The sequence below is a fragment of the Dromiciops gliroides genome, chromosome 3, assembly GCF_019393635.1.
Source record: "Dromiciops gliroides isolate mDroGli1 chromosome 3, mDroGli1.pri, whole genome shotgun sequence".
Lineage (NCBI taxonomy): Eukaryota > Metazoa > Chordata > Mammalia > Microbiotheria > Microbiotheriidae > Dromiciops > Dromiciops gliroides.
In genome coordinates, this window is record NC_057863.1 from 381,478,526 (window position 1) to 381,502,418 (window position 23,893).

Genomic DNA, 23,893 nt, shown 5'->3' on the forward strand with positions numbered 1-23,893 from the left:
GATACTTTTTTATCAGACCAGTGACCGAATTTCTTTGTCTAGGGGACTCCTTGTGAGTTAAATTCTCTTTCTTAATTATAGATTGATACATGCTCTGTATAGTTTTAGAGAGTTGCTTGTGGCACTGAGGGTTAAAGTGACTTACTTAGGTTTACACTGTGTGTGTCAGGCAGAACTTGAACTTATGTCTTTGACTCCAAGAGCAGTTTTGTTTCAATTATGCTATGTTGCTTTTTCTGTATACAGTGGCTTGTACATGTCTAGTCATAGTGCTATAAAATGATTCTCTGGGAATTCTAGAATCATTAGGTTGTCCGAAGCTAGGCGGATATAATCAGGAAAGGTCTCATGGAAGAAATGATTTTTGTATTAGGTCTTAGAAAATTTTGGCAAAATGGTAAATGGGACTACAGATTTATTGTGGGTAGGAAGAATACCTAAGATTCAGAAACAGTAGCTAAATAATCCTTTGTTGGGAATAAATGATTCTAATTGTTTTGGCAATGTTCTAATCAAGTTTTTTTTTTTACTTGCTACCTCAATGACCATAGGCAAACCACTTAAACTTTAAGCCTAAGTGCCCTTGTCTATAAAATGAAAGGGCTGGATGAGATAAGCTCTCATATCTCTTCTAGCACTAAATCTATGGGCTTATGATCATTCTTTGAGTTCCTTCACTGAGAGGTCAATAAAGAGTCTGCAAATCATGATTCTAGGCCATTTATTTTCCAAGCTATCAGGTGAATGGCTCACATAACAAATGGAAAAGAAGAGAAATGTGGATCCCTCATTTGCAGACTACACCTGCTTGGCACAAGGTGTAATGTTGAAATAACATATCCCTTGCTGACTCCCTGGAGCTGCAGATATTTTTTAAAACATGATTTATATCCAGTGCAAAGGTGAGTAATATAGCAATTCATTGTAGTAATGTGAATAATGGAGAATATATGGGCTTTCCTGTGCAGCATCCAGTTTTCTTTTTGCTTGTCTCAACAAAACAATCATTAAGGTAGGGAAGGCAATACTGAGGAGACACAGCTGGTAGACACAGAAACCTTCTGCCACCCAAAGAATAAAAAATAAGATTATTAGGGAGAGCTTCTCTGTAGGTGTGGAAGGAAAAGTCCAATTGCTTCTGGATTCCTACCCTAGAGAGTAGTTGCTGCTTCTTCCATTGTCTTTACATGAGCTGGAAATCTCACTGGGGTATGCCATCTCCCCATTCCTGTCCCTGGTCTTGCATAGAGGAGAAATTTCTACTTAGGAATCAGTCAGTCATTGCTAATTCTGTTGAGTAGTGTAGTGACCAGAAGACTGTATCCTATGAAATAGAAGAAATGAAAGCAACAGTATTAAATGGAGAGAATCAGCGAAAGATTCTTAGAGAGGTAAAATTTGTATAACTAGTGAATCCTAGACTAAGAAAATGGATTTGAGTCAATAGGTATTTGTATCAGAAATTCCATTTTGAAATTGCCTCCACTTACATTTCCTGTGGTACCACCTCTTTCAAATCTTAAGCCTGTGCTTTGCCATTCGAATAGGACACTGATTGTTCATCTCTGTGAATCCTTTGTTCCCTTCTCCTTCTGATCCTGCACTGCTAATTCCAGCATAGGGTTTCTTCAACCATACACTTTTTCTGAGTAAATAAACACTAATGAATGAAAAACAATTAATAACTGTTTACTATATTCAAAATGCTGGGGTTACAAAAATGCTGGGGTTAGAAAAGCAAGACAATTCCTGTTCTTTTTTTTTTGTGGGGCAACGAGGGTTAAGTGACTTGAACAGGGTCACACAGCTAGTGTCAAGTGTCTGAGGCCAGATTTGAACTCAGGTCCTCCTGAATTCAGGGCCAGTGCTGACAATTCCTGTTCTTAAGAAGCTTATATTAGAATATGAGTTTCTCATTCTCACCCAATTCAAACAATACTAAATCAATCAGGTGGGGCCCCTGGGCATCTGCCAAATTCCATTATTTTATCACAACCTATATGAGCATTTGTCAGAATGCATCTCCACAGAGGTTGCTTCCTAGGATGGTGGGTGAGGGAACTGGACTGGAATCACTGACTCTCGAGCTCAGAGTTCTGGAATCTCTCTATCTGGGTCTAAAGGAAGATGTTAGTCAAGTGGCCATGGTGGTAGTTTGAAATGTGTGGCACATATGGCTTACTGTCTTTCCTTCACTGTACCTTGCTGCTTTAGCTAGGCTGGATTGCCTGCCCTGTGAGTTACAATTGGTCTACAGTTGGTGGGGATGATGAACCTCCCTCCCTCCACAGGGGCTGTTTTCCCAGATGAAGTGTGGGCTGGAAGTAGGACAGTTGGTTTTGTGGAGTAGGAAAGGGTGCTGCCACTCCCAAGGCTCACATGCCTATCTTTCTTTCAGTAGTAGTTGATCAACAGTTTTGAATTGTGGTGATGAGGAAGGTAGATCCTTTCCCCACAATGACCTCTTTCATCAGTGATGCAAACAGGGGCTTGGCAAAAAGCAGGTTTGATGACTTGGGATATACTGTTATTTCTCAGGGCTCTTAGGTTCAGGGTCTGTGCTGTCTCTCTGGGTTTGAGGGGAGATGGTGGTCAAGGTGATGGTGATAGTTTGGCTTGCCTTGCACATGCTGTCTCTCAGCTCTTTTTCAGGGTGTCTTGTTGCTTCAACTAGATTGACTTCCTTGCTCTGTGGGTAACAGCTGATTAAATAATTGGTGGAAATGACTGGCCTCTTCTCCATAGGAGTTGCTTCCACAGATGATGTCTGTAAGCAAAATGAGGACTCGAATGGAGAGACTTACTAAACTGTGCTCATGGGGTTTACTACCATTTTTCTTTTTTATTTCCGTGGGTTTTTTTTTGGGGGGGGGCAGGGCAATGAGGGTTAAGTGACTTGCCCAGGGTCACACAGCTAGTAAGTGTCAAGTGTCTGAGGCCAGATTTGAACTCAGGTGGTCCTGGATCCAGGGCTGGTGCTTTATCCACTGCCCCTACTACCATTTTTCACAATCTAATTTTAGCTCTAACACATACTGCCCATGTATATGTATGATAATGAACAAGTTACTTGACTTTGACTCCAGCCTTCTCATCTGTAAAACGAAAGGGTTGGACTAGATTGCCCTCTAAGACTTTTACAATTCTAGATCTATGATTCAGGCAATATTTTTATTGATCTATACTTCCCCCCATTGTGGATATTCCACATCTTTTCTTCTATCTTCAAGTCCACTCCCATCTTTTTTCTATTCATAATTGGCTACTCTCAACATTGCTGAAAAGTTTTAGGCTATGTAATATTTTCTTCTTCAGTTCATTTTCTATGCATCTCAAAACTTCTCTTTGTTCTCACCTATCCTCTCCCCTTTCTCTAGTCACAGCAGATGTTATAACATTCTTCACATCAATCTTGGATATAGATTTCACACTTGATCTCATCTTCTTTTGTCACATTTGAGTCCCTGTTCATCGATCATTTCCCCTCTCTTATCTTACATATTTTCCCTTCTACTGGCTTTTTCCATTCTACAAATACTTGCAAGTTTCTTACATCCTGAAAAAACCTCAATCTTGCTATTCCATCAGGCTATCATCTATTATCTCTCCTTCTTTTCCAGTTGTAAACTTCTAGGAAAAGAAATGCATACTTGCCATATTTACTTTGTTATCAATTCAATTCATTAGCCAGTTCCTTGCAATCTAGATTTTATCCCAATCACTCTAATGAAGGTGCTCTCTTTAAAGTCATCTTTGAATGTTTATCATTAAATCAATAGCTTTCCTCAGTTCTCATCACCTTTCTGTACCATGTGAAATTTTCCCTTCCCCATCCCAACTTCTCACTTGGCTTCCATTACATTCTTCTTTCCTGCTTTACCTGGTTAGTTTTCAGCTTCCCTTCCCCCAAGGCTTTATTTCTGACTCTTCCTTATCTTTAGTTTCTCCTTTGAAAATATTATTCATTTCTATATGTTCAATTACCAACTCAGTCATTCCACAAGTTTTTATTTAAGCAGGTTTTATGTTATAGGTACCATGCTAAGCACAGAGAATACAATTCAATGTAAAAGTCAGTCTCTGCTGTGAAGGAAAATGGGAAAATGGGGTGTAACAGGAGAGACAACATATAAACAACTATGTACAAACATGAAATAGCCAAGATAAATTGGACATAATAAACAGAAGAAAGTCACTGGCATTAAGGAGTATTGGGAAAGGCTTCTTGCAGAAAGTGAAGTTTTGGCTGAGTCTTGAAGGAGGTCAAGGAAGTTAGGAGGCAGAAATGAGCAGGGAACAAATTTCTAAGCATGGAGATCATGGTAAAAATGCCCTGAGTTGAGAGATGGAGTATCTCATGTAAGGAACAGCAAGGACAATGTCATTGGATTACAGCATATAGGGTAGTAGGAAGTAGGGGTTGGAGGGGAACGTGAGGAAAGGTGTAAGGAGGAAGAAGACTGTGGTTGACTCCAAAAATCTCTATTTCCATTCCTGATCTCCAATTGAATTCCATTCCCATGTTTGGAATGCTTGGCCTTTTGGATAACTCTATGCACCTGACTCTACATGATTAAGACATAATTCATCTCCTCTAAATCTGACTCTCTTCTCAAAGTCCTATGTGTGTTGATGGCACTCCAATGCACCCATTCCCCTTGAAATAATCCTCAACTCTACCCTCCCATATCTGACCTCTAATCCAATGAATTTCCAATTCATGTTGCTCTGACTTCCAAAATACATTTTAAATTTATGTCCACTCATACTGTTTCCACTACAGTTGATTTCTTTCCTTAATTATCACAACAATCTGTGAAGTGATTGCTTCACCTTTAATCTTTCCTTTTTTTGAAGTCTCTTTTATAAAGTTTTCAAAGAAATCTGCCTAATGAGCAAAGCTGACCATGTTACTCTCTTGAACAACGCCCTTTACCATCTCCCTATTTCATTATATTATAAAACATAAATTCCTTTATATGGCCCTCCGCAGCCTGGCTTCAATATATCTCTCCATTTTCTTTCACATTATTCCACTTCATATTATCTATGTTATAGTCCAAATTGAACTACTTCTAATTTCATTATCTCATCATGCCACGTTTTCCCACCTCTAAACAATCACACAGGCTAATTTTCATTTCTAGAACATACTGTTTCCTCATCTCTGGTGAAATAATCCCCCCCTCCCTTTTAGGCTACAGCCCAAGTTTCACATTTTCTATGAATCTTCTTTATCTCCCAGCTTAACATAATTTCTTTCTCTTGAAGTTTACTTGGAACATTTGTATCTCTTAGTACTTATTACATTTTATCTTATATTATACTTCTATATATAGTAGGTAATCTATGCAGTCACTATAAGAGGCCTGATATTCCTATTTCTCCTTAGGTCTTATTAGCTTCTTGTTAGGGGACTGTGGGTGAAGTTGTACCAAGAAGGAAGATAAGTGCTCAAAAGATCTTTGGTCAGACAGTATATTAGTTATGGGCATGCAAATGTGTGGCTTCCTTGTCCTATAGTCTCCTAGGCAAATAATGGTCACTCAGGTGTATAGCAGGATCTGTACCCTGATGGAGACTCCATATTCCCGTGAGGCTTTACCCTTATATCTCATTTTCACTGGCTAAATTCACAGGGACTGAAAGGGAGGCAGACACACAGTCTGTCAGTGAGTAGTCTGGGCTTCAGGACTCTCCCCTACCATGGCCAAAAAGGTACTGTGATTAGTAAAGTTTACAAATCTTACATAACCTTGATTAGATGATATTTGCTAAGAAGATGGTTTGCTAACCTTACATTTCTAAAATGTAGTTTACTAAACCAGTTGTTGGATACAACTTCCTAGGGGGACAGTAAGGTGGCAGAGTGGATAGAGTTCTGGGCTTGGAGTCAAGAAGACTCATCTTTATGAGTCTGAATCTTACCTCAGATTTACTAGCTGTGTGAAGCCTGGGCAAGTCACTTAACTCTGTTTGCCTCAGTTCCTTATCTGTAAAATGAGTTGGAAAAGGAAATGGCAAACCACTCCAGAATCTTTGCAAAGAAAGCCCCAAGTGGGGTCATGAAGGATCAGACATAATGGAAACAACTGAATGACAACAACAACACATAGACAGATCAATCACTGGTCCAACATTGGTCATATCTAACCATATCTAACTTCACTCCATCTATGGTTCAAAAGACTGATAACCAATGACTTAGATTTCTTATCAGAAGTAAAAACCAGGGGACAGCTAGGTGCATGTGGACCTGAATTCAAATCCAGTCTCAGGCATGCACTAGCTGTGTGAGCCTGGACAAGTCACTTAGCCCTTTTTGCCTCAGTTTCCTCATCGATAAAATGAAGAAAAAGTATGTTTGCCAATAAAAACCCAAATGGGATCACAAAGAGTCAGATATAACTGACACAACTCAATGATAGCAACAAAGTAAAAACAAAGAATAATTTACTTACTTACAGGGTAAAGCATTGAAATATCAGAAAAAGACATAATTAGCAGCACACACTATTTCTGTGGCCCAACCAAGCCTCTTTGTATCCTTCTCCACCCCAAGTTTGGGTTTCAGGCTTAAATTTTACTTGTATAACTGGGGCAGCTAAGTGGCGCAGTAGATAAAGCACCAGCCCTGGATTCAGGAGTACCTGAGTTCAAATCCGGCCTCAGACACTTGACACTTACTAGCTGTGTGACCCTGGGCAAGTCACTTAACCCCCACTGCCCCGCAAAAAAACAAAAAACAATAAAAAACAACAACAAAAATTTTACTTGTATAACATAAACTTCTAATCTTTACACAGTAAAGGAGCAGGAGAACATATTAGTCATTCATAATATTTTCTCAGAAAACAGAAAACAATCTACTAGGGTGCTCAGGGCTTGGCTGTAGAAACAGACAATCCCTGAAACTCCTTTCCATAGCCTAGTTTTTCCCTTTAATGAAGTACTGGATTAGAATATCAGAAACTTCTTCCCCTCTGGTTTTTACCAGCTCAATTCTTGGCCTCTCCCTACCTCATGATCCCAAATTGCTTCCTTTGTTCAGGGTTGTAAGGGGAGAGGGACCCTTAGTCTTCATAGACTGATCCTGGAGTAGGTTTACATAAACCATTCACTTGCTTTCACCTCACGTTCTTCTCAACCTTCACTTACCAATTTAATATTTCCATTATGTGTTGCTCGTGTACTGTCAGTCCCTCTCCCCCTCCCTCCTTGTCAGTCCCTCAATTACAGTACAAGCTGAGAACCATATTACTTATGACTATACTTTGCTCCCTTTGAATTGTTTTCACTAAAGAAGGATGCTGGACAGAAAGCAGAGAACCACATGCAAATTACTCGTGCTCTTAATAGTTTGGGTCACATCTCCCCCTCGTGGATTGTATGTTCCTTAAGTGTAGGGACTGTAATTTTTTTTTCCATTTTCATATCCTTGGTGCTTAACAAAAAACAGTTAAATGAAGTTGTTATAAAATCGCTGTTATCGTGTAAATTGTTTGGGTTCTGCTCTCCTCATTCTGCATTATTTCAAACAAGTCATTCTATGTTTCTCTGAAATTATCCCCTTCATCATTTCTTAAAGCACAAAAGCATTCTATTACAAACATATACCATAAGTTACTCAGGTATTACTCAATTAATAGTAAGTTCTTAAACACCACAAAAAGAGCTGCTATAAATAATTTTGTACATATAGATTCCAATCCATTTTCTGTGATCCAAATGGGGATGGGGTGAGGGAAGTTAGGGTAAAAAATATTTATATAGTACCTACTATATTCTAGGCACTGTGATAAGCTTCCCCCACCAAATAATATCTTATTGAATTAGTGAGGTCATGATTGAAAATGATTCAATGTATTTTGAGGTCTGGTAGTATTATTTTCCCCCTTATCTGTACCACTTCATAATTCCCTTTAATATTCAGGTCTTGTTTTTTCCAAATGAATTTTGTTATTATTTTATAAAACTCTTTAAAGTATCTGCTTGGTAATTTGATTAGTATAGTATTTTCATTTTTGGTGAGGCAATGAGGGTTAAGTGACTTGCCCAAAGTCACACAGTAAGTGTCAAGTGTCTGAGGCCAGATTTGAACTCAGGTACTCCTGACTCCAGGGCTGGTGCTCTATCTACTGCACCACCTAGTTGCCCCCATTAGTATAGTATTAAAGGTGGAAATTAACTTTGGTAGTATTGTCATTTTGAGTATATTTTCATTGCCCAGCAATGAGCACTGAATATTACTCTGGCTATTTAGGTTGTTCTTTATTTTTTTAAGGATTATTTTTTAATTGAATTTAAACAAGTCTTTGCTTTGGTACATCAATATAGAAACATTTTATGCCTTTTGTAGTATTTGGAATGAGAATTTCATTTCTCATTCCTTCTTGAATTTTGTTATTATTATTATTATATAGAAATGCAATTTGTTTTTAAGGATCAGTTTTGTAGAATATAATTTTGCTGAAGCTATTTTTTCAATGAATATATTTGCTGACTCCCTAGGATTTTCCAAGTATACTATCAGTTTTGTCTGTTCTTTACCTATGTTTATTCCTCTAATTTCTTACTCTTGTCTTGTGTTGTTAGCAATTCTAGAACCATATGAAACAAAAGTGGGGAGAGTGTGCATCCTTGCTTCACTCTTGAGTTTATTAGAAAGTGTTCTAGTGTATCTGAAATGTCCTGTTCCAGTGCTTATTATGCTTGTTTTTGGTTTTAGATGCTCTTCACGATATTTTAAAAAGATTCCTCTATGCCTATATGTTGTAGGGTTTTGAGAATTAAAGAGTTTTGTATTTTATCAAAGGCTTTTTATGTACGTATTGAAAAAAAATCATATGGTTTCCAATGTTTGAGTTTTAAAAATGATTAATTATATCGATTGTTTTCTTCATTTGACATTATCTTTGAATCCTTGAGGTAAGTCCAACTTGATCATAGTGAATGATTTCTTGGATAAATTACTGTAATCTGAAAGGATTTTATTTAAAATTTTAAATCAATATTCATTATTGGTACTGGTTTGTTGTTTTCTTTAATTTAAGTATTAAGACACCATTTGATTCATGAGTCTACTTTCTTATTTTTTAAAAATAGTTTGTGATGTATGATTATTAATTATTCCTTAAAAGTTTGACAGAATTTATGAATCCATCAGAACCAGGAGTTTTTTCCTTTTGTAATTCCTTTACAACTGCTTCAATTTATTTTTCTGAGTTTGGGTTATTTAAAATATCTATCTGTTTATTTGATAGGGTATTTTATATTTTTGATACTCCTGTATTTCTCTTGTGTTCAATTTTGTTATTATAACTGTGTTCTGATTATTCTTTTTATTACTTCTGGTTTTGTTGTGATTTTACCTTGCTCATTTGGTATTTTATTAATTTGATTTTCTGTATTATTCTTTTTTATTAGGTTAGCTAAATGCTTATCAATTTTGTTAGTCTCTTAAAAATTGTTTTTTATTTTCATTTATCATTTCTATAGCTTTTGTTTCCAATTCATGTTTGCTCTCTAATTTTTAATATCTCTTTTTTTGTGCTTGTTTTAGTTTAATTTATTTGCTGGCTTTCTAATTTTTTTCAATGCATATTCAGTTAATTAATCCTCAATTTTTCTGTTTTATTTGTGTATGTTTATAGGGATATATATGATTTTTCCTCTGAGGACTGCTTAAGCTACATCTCAGAAATTTTGGCAGCTTTAATCATTTCCTTTCATATGATTATTGATTTTTATTATTATTTCTTCTTTGAACCATTCATTATTTAGGATTTCATTGTTACATTTCCATTTTGGTCTGTATCTTTCATTTGTGGTGCCACTTAGAAGAAGCTATAAGTATTTTAACTCTAGTTTCTTCAGTGATTTATTCAGTTCTATAGTTTCACTTTTGTTTATCTTTCTGTTAGAGTTTTCCAAAATCACAAGGTATTAAAGTCTCTTGTTACTATTGTGCTACTGTATATGTGTTCTTATTTATAGCTCAATTAATTTTCCATGTTCTTCTCTTTCAATTTTTTTCTCCTACAGTTTTCTTTTTTTGCCATTCCTCTAGCACTTTTATTTTTTTAATCACTTTTTTTTTTTAGCTCTTGCTTTAATTCTACCATGAATTCTGGTTGAATTGGTGCTCCAACTATATTTTTCCTTCTGGCTTTGCATGTAGATGTTTTGGAGTCATTCCCCTCTTCTATGTTTGTGTCTTAGGCCTTTTTGATTTCACAATAGCTCTTTATAGTGGGATTCTCTTTTTTGTTATTGTTTTTAGTCATTCTTCAAGCCTAGTTTTAGACTTTGGATTTTTTTGTTGTTGTTGTAAGAGCTAAACTTCCTATAGTAATGTTTGGCTGAATTTGTATGTTTTTTAATCCGTCTGCTACTTTCTGGTGTCATTGAGTGTTTTGTTGTTCTAGAATTTTAGGGACAGCTTGATTTGGGGATCAGCAAGCTTTTCATGGCATCAGAGTCCTATGATCTGGGGCAAAGTTTGATCACTGCTCTCCTGATTTGAGTTCTGTAAGTTCTTGATCCAAATTTGAATTCTGAGCAATACTCCTGTGGTTATGTCCCTGTTTGTAAGATCCAGTAGATTCCTGCTGGACTCAGCTTTTATTGGCTAGTTGGGAAGCTCTACACCTCCAGAGAGACAAAACTGTTTGCTCCCCATTGGTCTAGGATTTCTACCCTGGTTTCTCTTCAGTATCTAGATTGTGTTAAAGGTTAGAGATGAGACCCTATACCATTTTTGGGGTCTGTTATACAGTTCTATAATGCTTCTTTGTAATTCTGTATAATTGCTTTTGTACTTTTCCCTGTCAGTACACAGTCTATAGTCCTATACCATACCCAATTTTGGAACACCAAATCTTGACTCAAGTCTCCTCCCTGGATCTGTTTGCCCTGGATCTGTGGCCAGCCTGAAATGTGTAATAAGTGACAGAGTTGCTAGTTGGTATCTGTTCCCATTCCATGCATGAAGTATTGATGGTCCAATATTCATTTGTCTGCACACCTTTATGTCTATTTCCCTATATCAAACTGTTCTTGAAAAGTTACTTATTGTGACTTGTTTGATTTTCTAATCAAGACTTGATCTGGTACATTTTCTAGATCCTTGTGGAGGAGTTGTGTTGGAGGAGTTGGTCTATCCTTCATTCTCAAATATGGTTTTCTCTTAAGAGTAACTATCAATTTGACTTCTCTCCTTGAATTCTATTTCATTGCTGCTAGGTAAATGTCCTATACTTTTGGGAAGAGAAACACTTTTACAATGGGAGCAGATATGTGAGAGACTGAAGAATAATGAGAGGACACTTAGAGTATTCCCTACACTAGAATACCCTTCACTTTTGAAAAACTGTCAGGAGAATCATCACATGCTTCTATCATTGTATTACAGATTTGGCAATCCCCCAAACCATGATTAATCACCCAATTTTGTGCACCTAAATTGGCCTTCTTGTTTTAGGATTAAATCTAGCTATAGATACTTTCAATTTTATGCCAGGGTATTCTTCACCTTTTGAATGTCCTTGGTGATGTTTGTCTCCTGGGTTTGAGAATACATCTATGTGTATTTGAATGTGTTTCTCTGACTTATTTCCCAAGGTAGAATGAGTAATATTTTCTGCATTTTTTCCTTCATAATTCATGCCTAGATTCTTTAAGGGCATGGGTAAGTGAAAATTCAATTCAGTTTCCTTCAAGTATGTATGTAGGGCCAATTACATGCTCAGCCTTTGGTAGCTGTGGGATATCAAGAAATATGACATTACCTGAATCTACATCTTGTTGGAGTATCAGGACTAACACATGAAATAATTACAGACAACAGGGATAATATAATTATTCCCCAAATTATTGTACACACAAGTACACTGCATATGGTCAAGAAAAGGAGAGATCAGTGGAAGCTGCAATAGTCAGCTAAGGGTTTATGAAAGGAAGAATTATCTTTTTGAGTTCGTGTTGAAGGTAGGATTTAGTTAGAGAATGGAAATAAGGCCAGAAAGCACCCTAGAGCATGGATTTGGGTGCAGGACACAGGATTCAAGGGAAAAGACTGGGAAGAGTTAGACCTGTAACTAAGGTTGAATTTGGCCATTGGTCCAATGTGTCAACTTTAGGACAATGGCATATTATTATTGTTCCCTTGTTCAGTTCAGACCTCCACCTCTAGGGTCCTTTTCAACATTTTTTTTCTCTTTCCTGAGTCCATTCTTACAGCTCTAACCTCTATGGGGACACTGGTCAGGACTCTGTTGAATGGGTTTTTCCTCAATCAATTGAAACTATAGTCCAATTTTCCTTTCAGTCACCCCCGCCCCCCCCCCCCCACTCCTAAACACTTGCTCAATTATTTTTTTCTCAGGTGAACGAATATTTAGTTATGGATAGAAATAGCACTATGGCTATTCAAGGAGATGTAATATGAGGCAGCAAGGAGACAGGATTGCTTGGTGAAGAGGACATATGTTTGTGACAAATCTGGCCTACCTTTAGAGTGAGACACCTTTGAAATATGCTTTCTGTAAAAATAAATAAGGGGAAGGTTGTTTAAAGGGTAGGAGAGGGGCAGCTAGGTGGCTCAGTCGATAAAGCACAGGCCCTGGATTCAGAAGGACCTGAGTTCAAATCTAGCCTCAGACACTTGACACATACTAGCTGTGTGACCCTGGGCAAGTCACTTAACCCCTCATTGCCCTGCAAAACAAAAAATAAAACAAAAATAAAGTATAGGAGAAAAGATGGAGAGAGAAATACAAAGAGGACTTTCAAAGAAAGGCAGAATGTTCCCTCTCTGGAAGGCTAATTCGACAAAGACCTAGACATTGCTTGCAAATTCTTTCTGATAATGAATGAACTTTAAGCTTGTTGTGGCAACATGGATACAGGGTAGGTTTCCCAATTATTCTGATTTAGCTATTTGGAACAGAAACACAATGGAAGAAACTGCACAACAGCGAGGTTCCTAGAATTATGGTTTGTGCCAAATGGAGGCTGGGGAAAAGGAATTAATAGTGGAGGGAGAGGCTGTTTCTCACAAGTCCTGATTTCACTCCTGCCAATGGAGTGTTGGCATTTAAATGGGTCATTTACAAAATGAATGAGAATAAAAGAGGAGAAAGGATCTCTCATTATCTCGCTCTGAGGTCCCAGATGAGAGGGGTGACCCACCACTGTTTGGAAGAGAAAGGCTTCCCAGAAAGCTGCTATTATGCGTTCCAAACTAGGTCTTAGAGAGATGACCCCCTCCCTGACAGTCACAGCTGGCTGATTTTTATACTGCTGCCTATTTGGCTTGAATTCTTCCTTTCCATTTCACATCTCTGATCTTGAAAACTCGCTAGAATAACTACTACCTAAGCAGCCACATGCAAAACTTGGAAGTATTGGGATGGAAGGGCCCCCAAGAGACCAACCCACAATAATAGAATTTCATTGAAAGTGTGATTTCCTAGTAGATTCTGCCTGGTGAAGGGAAGAACATCTTTAAGTATTATCACAGGCCTTGGGAGGCTCCTGAAATCATATTTGCATACAACATACCACTTTACTTTTCATTTGCAGGAGGTGAAGATTAGTGACTTGATAGTGACAGCATCAGCCTTGAGGGCCTTGTCCTAATGGAAAGGTACAAACATTTTCCCTTTTAACTGTAGGAGTAAATGCTGCCTACATAGCCTTATATATCGATGGAGTGGAGAATTTTGATTGTTAAAAATTATGTTAGGCTATGTTTCTGAGACAAATACATGTGTTGGCATCACTGGGGTGCTACTCATCAAGGATATCTTGCTTTAAGGATTCTCAATTTAAAATTATGGTCATTGATGATATGTTTTGGTTTCCCTTTTACCTTTTGGATAAGTATTGTGGTTCCTTGGGAGTTATGGGTATGATACTGAAGCTACATGTATGTAGTTCACTTGCCTGATGCCAGTATTGGCTGAATAGCATGTACCCAATGAATGTGTCTTTTCCTTCCTCCTAAGTTATTAAATTGTAAAATTTGGTTCAGGGGCAGCTAGATGGCTCAGTGGATTAAAGCACTGGCCTGGATCAGGAGGACCTGAGTTCAAATCTGGCCTCAGAACACTTGTCACTTACTAGCTGTGTGGCTCTGGGCAAGTCACTTAACCCTCATTGCCCCACGCCAAAAAAAAAAAGTAAAAAGACAAAAAATGGTTCAAAGCTGTACTTAGCAACTTAGAGACCTTCAGATGGGGAACAGGTAAAGTCAAAGAAGAGGGAGAGAATACTTGTCTTTCTAATGTATCTATAATGCATCTAAAGTCATTCTTCCAGCTCTAGTTAACCTTGTTTCTAGTTTAACTGTTTAAAGGTCAGGACATTCTGATGACCAGTGATAATGTTATTCTTTGGAATATTTATGTAATGAAAAGGAGATGCCACAGAAAAGTAACTGCTTTTCATTGGTGCATTATCATTAAGGGAGGGTGACAGTAATTACTCAGAATATAATATCTGTGCAAACCCCAGGTGCATTCCAAGCTTTGAAATGCACCAATTTATTTCCACTAGGCATTTGCCAACAGGACCTAGTAGTCCAGTTATATTTGTTGTAGCCACAAGATAGTGCTCTAATTCCTGAGCTACCAGCTTGAGTAACTTTGTGGGTGGGACCCATGAGGAAATGCATGGTCCATGCATCTATCCAGCTTCAATCCCTTCAGTGCCACCCCACATCTTTACCTTATTTAAAGGAATGATTAGTTTTCAAACAATATATAATTTTTCAAATAGTTCTAGCCCCTATCCCCACAGAATCTTAATCACTTTTAATGTGACCTTGAAAGGATTGCTCACTAGTGTATTAATGAGAATGTTTACTGAAGCCAAAGTGAAAATAGAAAAAATAAGGTTTGGGGTTAAAGCTCACCAAAGCTTGGATAAGTCACAACCAACCAATCACTCAATCAATGAACAAACATGTATTAATCACCTATTATATTCCAGGGGCTATTCTAGTTCTTGGGTGTACAAATATGAAAATGAGATTGTCTGAGTTCTTAGACACCCATAGCCACTAATATTAAGAGAGTCTGAAATTTCCAACTATGCCCACTCATTCATTCTGTGCCTGCTTTTCCTCAGGCTACTCAAAAGTCTTCAGGGAAGCATTTCAAGTAACTCAGAAGAAAAATCACAGTGGAAGGAGAAATCTAGTGATTCTAAAATTATTCTCAAGTATTTCTTGACCTGCTTTCTAGGTTAAGATTTTTTTCCTCCATGACAGACCTTATATTTTCTTCTATAAATTTCAGTCTTTTGATTTTGTTCTAATATTTCTCCTCTCCTGGAATTGTTGATTTCCATTTGGCATATGCTTTTCGGGAGTTCCATTATATATGCTTTTGGTCTATGCAATTTGTTCTCTTACCAATTCTTTCCTCCAAAACTTTTATTTAATTTTTTTATTTTTTGCATTCATTTCTTTTAATTTTTGATGTAGTCCTTAAAGAAAATTCCTTCTTTACTTCCGTTCTTCTAGTCTCTGATTTCAGTTGTTAGGGAGTTTATTCTGTCTTATATTTATTTGATATCTTACAATCTATTAAGAATTTAAAAAATTAATATTTTATTTCCCCCATTACATGTAAAAAAATTTAAAACATTTGTTTAAATTTTTTTTGAGTTCCAAATTCTTTCCCTCTCCCAACCTCTCCCTTCCATTTGAGTAGGCAAACAATTTGATATAGACAATACATGTGCAGTCATGCAAAACATTTCCATGTTAGTCATATTGTGAAAGAAAACACAGACCAAAAAAACCCCACCCACAAACAAGAAAAATAAAGAAAATGTATGCTCCAATTTGCATTCAGACTCCATCAATTCTTTCTCTGAAGTATGAACAGCATTTTTTATCATAATTCCTTTGGAATGTCTTGGAATCATTGTATGTTGAGAATAGCTATCATTCACAGTTGATCATCATTAAAAATATTGCTGTTACTATAACAATGTTCTTCTGGTTCTGTTCATTTTACTTTGCATCAGTTCAGGTAAGTCATTCCAGGTTTTTATGAAGCATCCCTGCTTCTCATTTCTCAGAGCACCTAATATTCCATCACAATCATGTATAACAACTTTGTTTAGCATTACCAATTGATGGACATCCCCTCAATTTCCAATTCTTGCCACCACTCTAAAGAGCTCCTATAGATGTTTTTGTACATATGGATCATTTTTCCTTTTTGTTTCATCTCTTTAGGACATAGACATAGCAGTAGTATTGTTGAGTTAGAGGTATTGCCCAGTTTTTATAGCTCTTTGGCATAATTCCCAAATTGTTTTTACAAAAAGGTTTGATTAAGAATACTTACCAACAGTACATTATGTCTCAATTTCCCACATCCCCTCCAACATTTTATCCTTTCCCTTCTCTGTCATATTAGTCAATCTGATGGTTATGGGTGGTAGCTCAGAGTTGTTTTAATTTTGCATTTTTCTAATCAATAGTGATTTAGAGCATTATTTAGTGACTATTAATAGCTGTGATTACTTCATCTGAAAACTCGCCTGTTCATATCCTTTGAACATTTATCAATTAAGGAATGGCTCTTATTTCTATAAACAACTCAGTTAATTTATATATTTGAGAAATGAGGTCTTTATTAGAGAAATTTGCTGTAAATTTTTGAACAGTTTAAATTATTATGTATTTCCCTCCATCTTTTTGCATGTTTTTGCTTTATTGTTTTTTGTCTCATGGACTCCACTTGCCAAATTCTATTTTTTTAAGGAATTATTTTTCTTCAGTCAGCTTTGTATCCCCCTTTCTATTTGCCCAATTCTATCCTTTAAGAATTTTTTTCTTCAGTGATTTTTGTGTATCATTCTCATTTCTCTTTCCATTTTTCCCTCTACCTTAATCAAGGTTCTGTGCCATGATCTATCATTTTCTGTGCTTATATGAAGTGACTGGCCCTGCTTGTTTTTGTCCTGGATCATTAGAGTTCCTGTGCTGACCTCTACCTTCCAAAGTTAGGTACCACTGTCTACAGGCATACTTTGTAACTCCTTGTAGGAGTTAAGGACAGAGTTTTAGGAACTTGGAATTCAATGGGCCTTGATTTCATGGTCTTAGCAGTGGTGATACCCACTATCACACTTCACTGATTACTTCCATTCTGGGTCACTTCCAAGGGCTATAGTGTATGACCACTCAACCTTCCCCAGAGGAGCCATTGCTCTTTCTACCTTTAGGTATAGAGATTTACAGACTACAAGTATCTCTAGTCAATTTCTGGTCCACTGGGAGGCCATTGGCTGTTTGCCTGAGTGAAGGCATAGGCTTTTTCTGGTGGCACTTATTTCCTACTGGCCATGAGTTTCTGGTTGACTTTTAGTGCATTTCTAGGGTTAGAAGAAATCAATATTAAATTTTTACATCATATTTGATCTAGTGTCATTTTTATGTTTGTTGGGTGAGGAGGTGGGGATTGGGAGAGCTGGGTTGCCATTTCAGGCAGCCATACAGAGAAGTCTTTTTTTTTTTTTTTTTTTTTTTTGCAGTTAATGAAACTGAGGCTTAAAGAGATTAAGTGACCTTGCCCAAGGTCACAATAGTAGTAAGAGCCTGATCCAAGACCTGAAATTAGTCATTTAATTTAAAATTGTACATCTTCTCTCATTTTTTGTCCACCAGTGTCCTAAATTTTATTTCTACTCTACTTGTAGAAATTATATAGCAGTTTAAAATGGGGTGGAGAAAGAATCTCATGAGTAGGATTTTCCACTACTTGGATAAATTTCATTGGAAACCCTTGGGTGAAATGGATACATAGCTGCAGTGAAGCATAATACAGATTGATTTTTTTTTGGTGGGCAATTAGGGTTAAGTGACTTTCCCAGGGTCACACAGCTAGTAAGTGTCAAGTGTCTGAGGCTGGACTTGAACTCAGGCCCTCCTGAATCCAAGGCCAGTGCTTTATCCACTGTGGCCACCTAGCTACCCCCTAATACAGATTGATTTTAAGGTTCAAAATATAAAGTGAAAGAGGAATTTGGAAGCTTGGAACAAAGGAGAAACAGGAGTGAACTGAAGTCCTTTCTCTCTAAAAGATTTTCTCTTTTTAAAATTTCTGAAAATTAATTAAAAAAACTGGGCACTTCTATATGCACAGTAGAGCAGAGAGGGTTGTAAATGAAATTGATGTAGAGCTTGGTTTTTCTTCTTTTTTTTTTTTTTTTTAGTGAGGCAATTGGGGTTAAGTGACTTGCCCAAGGCCACACAGCTAGTAAGTGTTAAGTGTCTGAGGCCGGATTTGAACTCAGGTACTCCTGATTCCAGGGCCAGTGCTTTATCCACTGAGCACCTAGCTGCCCCTTGGTTTTCTTTTAAAGTAAATAATAAATTAATAGGTTACTTTTAAAGCTGTCCTCCTTATATGTGATTCCTTCTCCTTTCCTTATGTTTTGAGTTTGTTTGTGGGATTTTTTGCACATTTCAAAAAAAAAAGAACCTCTTTTTTTTCTTTTTGGAAGTTCCTGGTTTTCTCCTTTCCCTCATCATTGATTTAAACTGCTTTGTTATTTGAACCCCAAACTTCAGAACTTTTCTGAATTCTGCGTGGTGAATTGTATTTACAGGGAAATTCATGTCTGAAACCAATCAGAGCAAGATTATAAAGCAAGATTAACCTGGTTTGCAATAAACATAGAAGCCAGTAGAGGGCAGCTGAATCTTGTCTGAGTAGAATCTACATGAGATATGGCCTCAAGAGAAGAGGACAGAATTGAAGTTTTAAGGTTTTAGTAGTGTTTTCTTTACAGATCTGTGATATAGAGCTGAATCTTTGGGGAGGACAAATATTCTATTGTAAAATGATACTAGGATTCTGCTCAATTAGAGGGAAGGTAGAGGTAGGTGGGAATACAAGATTTGAGGCATGTGGTAGATTTTGTTTTAGATATTAAATATAGTTAATTAACAAAGTCTAAGTTGATATAACTATAAGTTTGATGCCAAAAAGAGACAACTTGGGCTGTGCAGGAGATAGATGAAAAAGAGAACTGAAGGCCGTCAGCGTCAGAAGGACTATGAAACATGATAGGAAATGAAAGAATAGAGCATTCCTGAGATGAATTTTTGAGCAACATCTTTGAATAGTTTGTGGACTGATTTTGGTAGGAAACCCAGTGGGCTCAGGGTCCACTCATTTTGACAAATTAAGTTAATTCATATTCTTTTCGGGAGTTCAGGAGTTCTGTAAGACTACAGAGAGTCTTAGACAGATGGTATGTCAGAGATCATACCTAGGGTCTTAGAAAGGCTTTGTCATTCAACCAACTACCTAAAAGAGCAAGGCCATCTCCAGCTAATTGTAGTGTACCATTTGTGGCTGCAACAAACAAGATGCCAGGGAAGGGAAAATACAAACAATCATAGGCTTCTCTGAGTGCTTTCCCAAGGATTGGGGTCTAGTGGGAGATGCCAAGGTATCTTCCATATCAGAAAAGTTTCTCGGAAATCCCAACCATGAAAACATGGCTTTCATAAACTCTCCAAACTCTCCTGGGTCTGAGCCACGTTCCAAAACCAAAGGAAATTTCTATAAGCCTGTACCAGCAGATCTTTTATTGTTAGTCACCAGTAAGATCCACTCATATCTTCTACATACCACTGGTTATGCACCTAATAATTATCTTGCCACACAGCTCAGCTGAAAGCAGTTTGGCGCTGTCCCTTGCTATAGTGCTGATTAAAATCCTTGTTCTCAGCTTCACTGCAGCCCCTGGCAAGATTGCTGGCACTAGGAATCTCAGAACTGGATCCTGAAAGCTATTATGTGAAAGGTAATTTGGCATGACAAGATTCTCTCTAGTGATGTGGCAGCAACTAGAACAGAGTCGATATAGGCAGAGCTTTACATGGAAGACTTTACGCTTTGGCACAAGAGCTTTCACCTACATAGGATCATAGCTTTAGAGCTAGATGAAATTTCATTTAGTCCAACCCTCTAATATTGCAAATGAGAAAATGAAAGCCTATAGAGGATAAGTGACTTGCCCAAGGTCATGGAGGTAGCAGGTAACAGAGCTGGGAGAGTATTCTAAAGTGGGAATTAGGACAGTTGTCAGGTGTTGGTACAGGACAAAGACTAATGGTATCAGGGAATTTAGTCATTTATAGGAAATGGGGAGATCAAACAGTGAGAAAAGGAACAGGGTTATAGGGGGTGAATGAAGTCTACAAAGCCTAGGGCTAATATGTAAAGAGAAAGTCTGGTTTGTCAGGGTTGCTAACACATAGAGCAAACTTGAGTAAAGGGTTGAAATTGTGGAGACACTTTGTGACAATTGAGACTGATGACTGAAGTAAGGCCACTTGGGTGACACAGCCATTTTCTTTTGACAGGCAGTGGTAGGAGCAAGAGCCTTACCCCTCCTTTCATGCAAGTTAGATTAAAAAAGCATTGAAACCCTCCTTAGGGGGCTGAAGGTTCAGGCTGTGATATCATTTAATGTTTGCCTGAATACAAAGAGGGACTCTTTGATGCTTGACTTAGTGGAATTCACAATGGGCTACTCAGAAAAAGACACTTAGCTTAGCTGAATCAGTCTGAAGGGTCCTCAATGCTTATCCTCACTGGAATATCCCTTTCCTGCTATGAAATAAGTAAATCTCTTTTTGTTAGCTATTGTCTGATCTATAAGTAGGTATTTTGTTTTAATATTGAACATAAAGCACCAGGGACTGGCCTTAGTCAGGCTGCCCCAGAACACAGATTCTTGGTGATTCTTGTGTACCCGCACATTTTTATATTAAAAAAGTGTTTCACTAGATCCTACACACTTTACTAGATGGTCTTGGTCTTAGAATCCTCCTAGACTCCTAGTCTTTCTTGTATACAGCTTAGCACAGATGTCTATAAGAAGCTTCTCTGCCCATTCTTACTTCAGCCTCTATTATCTGTTTTAAAACCTTAAAGTATTTTGTGGTACCTCTACTTTTCTATCTTCACAGATGCTCTTTTCTTGTGTCCTAGACTCCTCAGTCATTGCTCATTTCTAGTTCTCGAAAATTTTCCTTTTTGCTCTTTAATCCAATCATCAAAACTTTAGTAAAACCTACTGTGTGAAAGACACTCTGTTGAGGAGCTGTAATAATAAAAAAGAATATTGAATTTGTAGATCTGCTTGAAACTATTTTTTTTTTGCCTAGGGGTCATACAGTTGGTAAGTGTCAAGTGTCTGAGGCTGGATTTGAACTCAGGTCTCCTGAATCTAGGGATGGTGCTTTATCTACTGCACTACCTAGCTGCCCCCCACCCAGAACTATTCTTGAGTATGAGATTATGAATGAATGAGGTAGAAAAACCACATCAATTAAGTATTTACTATGTTTTAAGTATCATTGTATGTGCATGAGATGCATACACAAAAGCAGACTGTCCCTGCCCTCAAGAAGTTTACATTTTCATGGAGGAGACAATACACATAGGAAAACTATCACTTATCCAGTTTTGGTTTGGAAAATCACAGAAATGATGAGTGAAACCATCTAGCAAATACTAATGAGCAACATATTCCAGCCAGTAACCAGAACTGAATTAAGTCAAACTTTTTAAATATTGAATGTATAGGATACATGTTGATCGACATGACTTTCAGAGCAATGGCACTTTTGATGGGTTTACAATTTCTGGAGCTAGAGGAGAGGAATTGGGAAGTGGGTGGGGTTGGAGCGAGGTACTTTTTCAGCACCTGGGTGGCTGGGAGGAAGAAAAGAAGGAAGGAAACAAGCATTTATTAACCATCCACTATGGGCTGGACAGTGTGCCTTTAATGATCCTCACAGCAATAATAGCTCATAATAATAATAAATAATATTCATATAGCAATTGCTATGTGCTAGCACTGTCCTAAATGTTTTACAATCTCATTTGATCCTTACAACAATGATGAGAGGTAGGTACTGTTATTATCCTCATTTTATAGATGGTAAAACTTGCCCAAGGCCACATAGCTAATTACTGTCTGAGGCTAGATTTGAACTCAGGTCCTCCTTACTCCAGGCTTATCACTCTATCCACTGTGCTACCTAGCTGCTTCTGGCAAGAAAATGGTCAGTATAGTTAACTGGATTAGATGAGAAGCGTAATTGAGAATAGCTAGATATATACAAGGCATTTGAGTTCTTACAGATTCACCAGTTCTTACAGATTCACCAGTTAGGGTAGGCCCCAGGGCAAGAGTTACAATATGACTAGATCAAATCCCCAACATAATGGTCTTTGGTAGCCCAGTAGTTTAGAGGGTGCTCTGGCAGGGTAGATGCAAGATGTCAGGAATGGATGGCTGGGAATGATATGAAGAATGGGTGGCCTACCTAATTATAGTGGGCTATTTAGCTCTGTGCTTAGTCATTAGTCAAGACAATACAGGTCACAGTGTAGGAGTTCCAAAACTTTTTGTACTGAGTCCCTTAGGGCATGATCTCTGGAATGATGGTGTTCTGGAGGTATAAGAAGGATGATAAGAAGATGGCCTATTAATTCCTTATCAATTTTAGGAAAATTAAAGATGGCTTTTTCTCATTTTGGGTACTCCCTCTGACACTTAACTATGTGATTTTGGGCAAGTCATTTAGTCTCACTCAATCTCATCTATAAAGTGGTGTGATGTATGAAAAATTCTAGAGATAAAATTTCTGGATAATTACTCCTTTTATTAATTATGGCTAGTAAGCAATTAATAAAAGAATTAGTCATTTGTCCACCTCTCATAAACCAAAGACAGATCATGGTAGTCTATGGATGCTTAGACGCCCTTGGAAGAGTAGATGTTCCCAAAAGATGGAAATCAACTCTGATTGGTTAACAATTAATGAGAAGATGAATATAATGAAAGTTGGACCTATTCTAATGAGGGGCTAGAGGCTATGACTATTATGTCACTCTTACTTATCTCTACCCAGATCACTCCTAGGTCCAGAACATCTAGACAAAGGATATACCCCTCACCTAAGCCTGAGTAGAATATAATGGGTTTCCCCACTTTGGGGGGGGGGAGTCTGAACAGGATTGTGGAGAAAGTTAATTCAGTCTCATTATTAGCAGTGTCTTTCAGACTAAAAAAACCTACAGGGGACTGATTTATGAATGAGGAAATAGAAAGGGGAAAAACCTTAGCCCTAATTCAATAATCAATTATTAATATGTGAGAGAGAAAATCATTTCTCTCAATGAGATTGTAACATTTTTACTACTTACATAACAATATTGTGAAGAAAACCCTAAATAAACTGGAAACCACTATATCAATATGAACCATCTTATATTTTCATTAAAAATGATAAAAATACAATTCTTTCCTTTAATCAGCTGGTCATATAACAGGACGAGAAGAGATAAAACATATGCAGATACCTTAACAAATGAGTATCATCCAAAGTAGAATGTGATAGTACCAAAGGAGAGATCCAGACAAGAGCTTGAGGAAAGTTTGAGAACAGAGAGATGACTTGCTCTTGGTATCAGGGAAAGCCAGCCACAACTATTGTTTGCCCTCTTCTTTTTTCTAATGCCTCTTCATTTGCTGCTTATTAAACTCATTCATAGCCTCCTATTCACCAATCTACAAGGGTAGTTTAAAAATTGTCTGAGTTTTAAAATATTTTTTACTTCTCAGTAGAACATCAGCATAAGAACAATGATAATGATCAACAGCTCTCATTTACACAGAACTTTGTTTGCAAAGCTCCTGACATATGTTATCTTAGCTTTTCAACCTATAGACACTTGAAGTATTCTAGCCACAATAAGAGTGTCTGGTCTCTCAATTCAATGCAAATCATGAAAACTCCCACCACAAAATTGCATTGAGGGAAATGATTCACCTCTTAGTT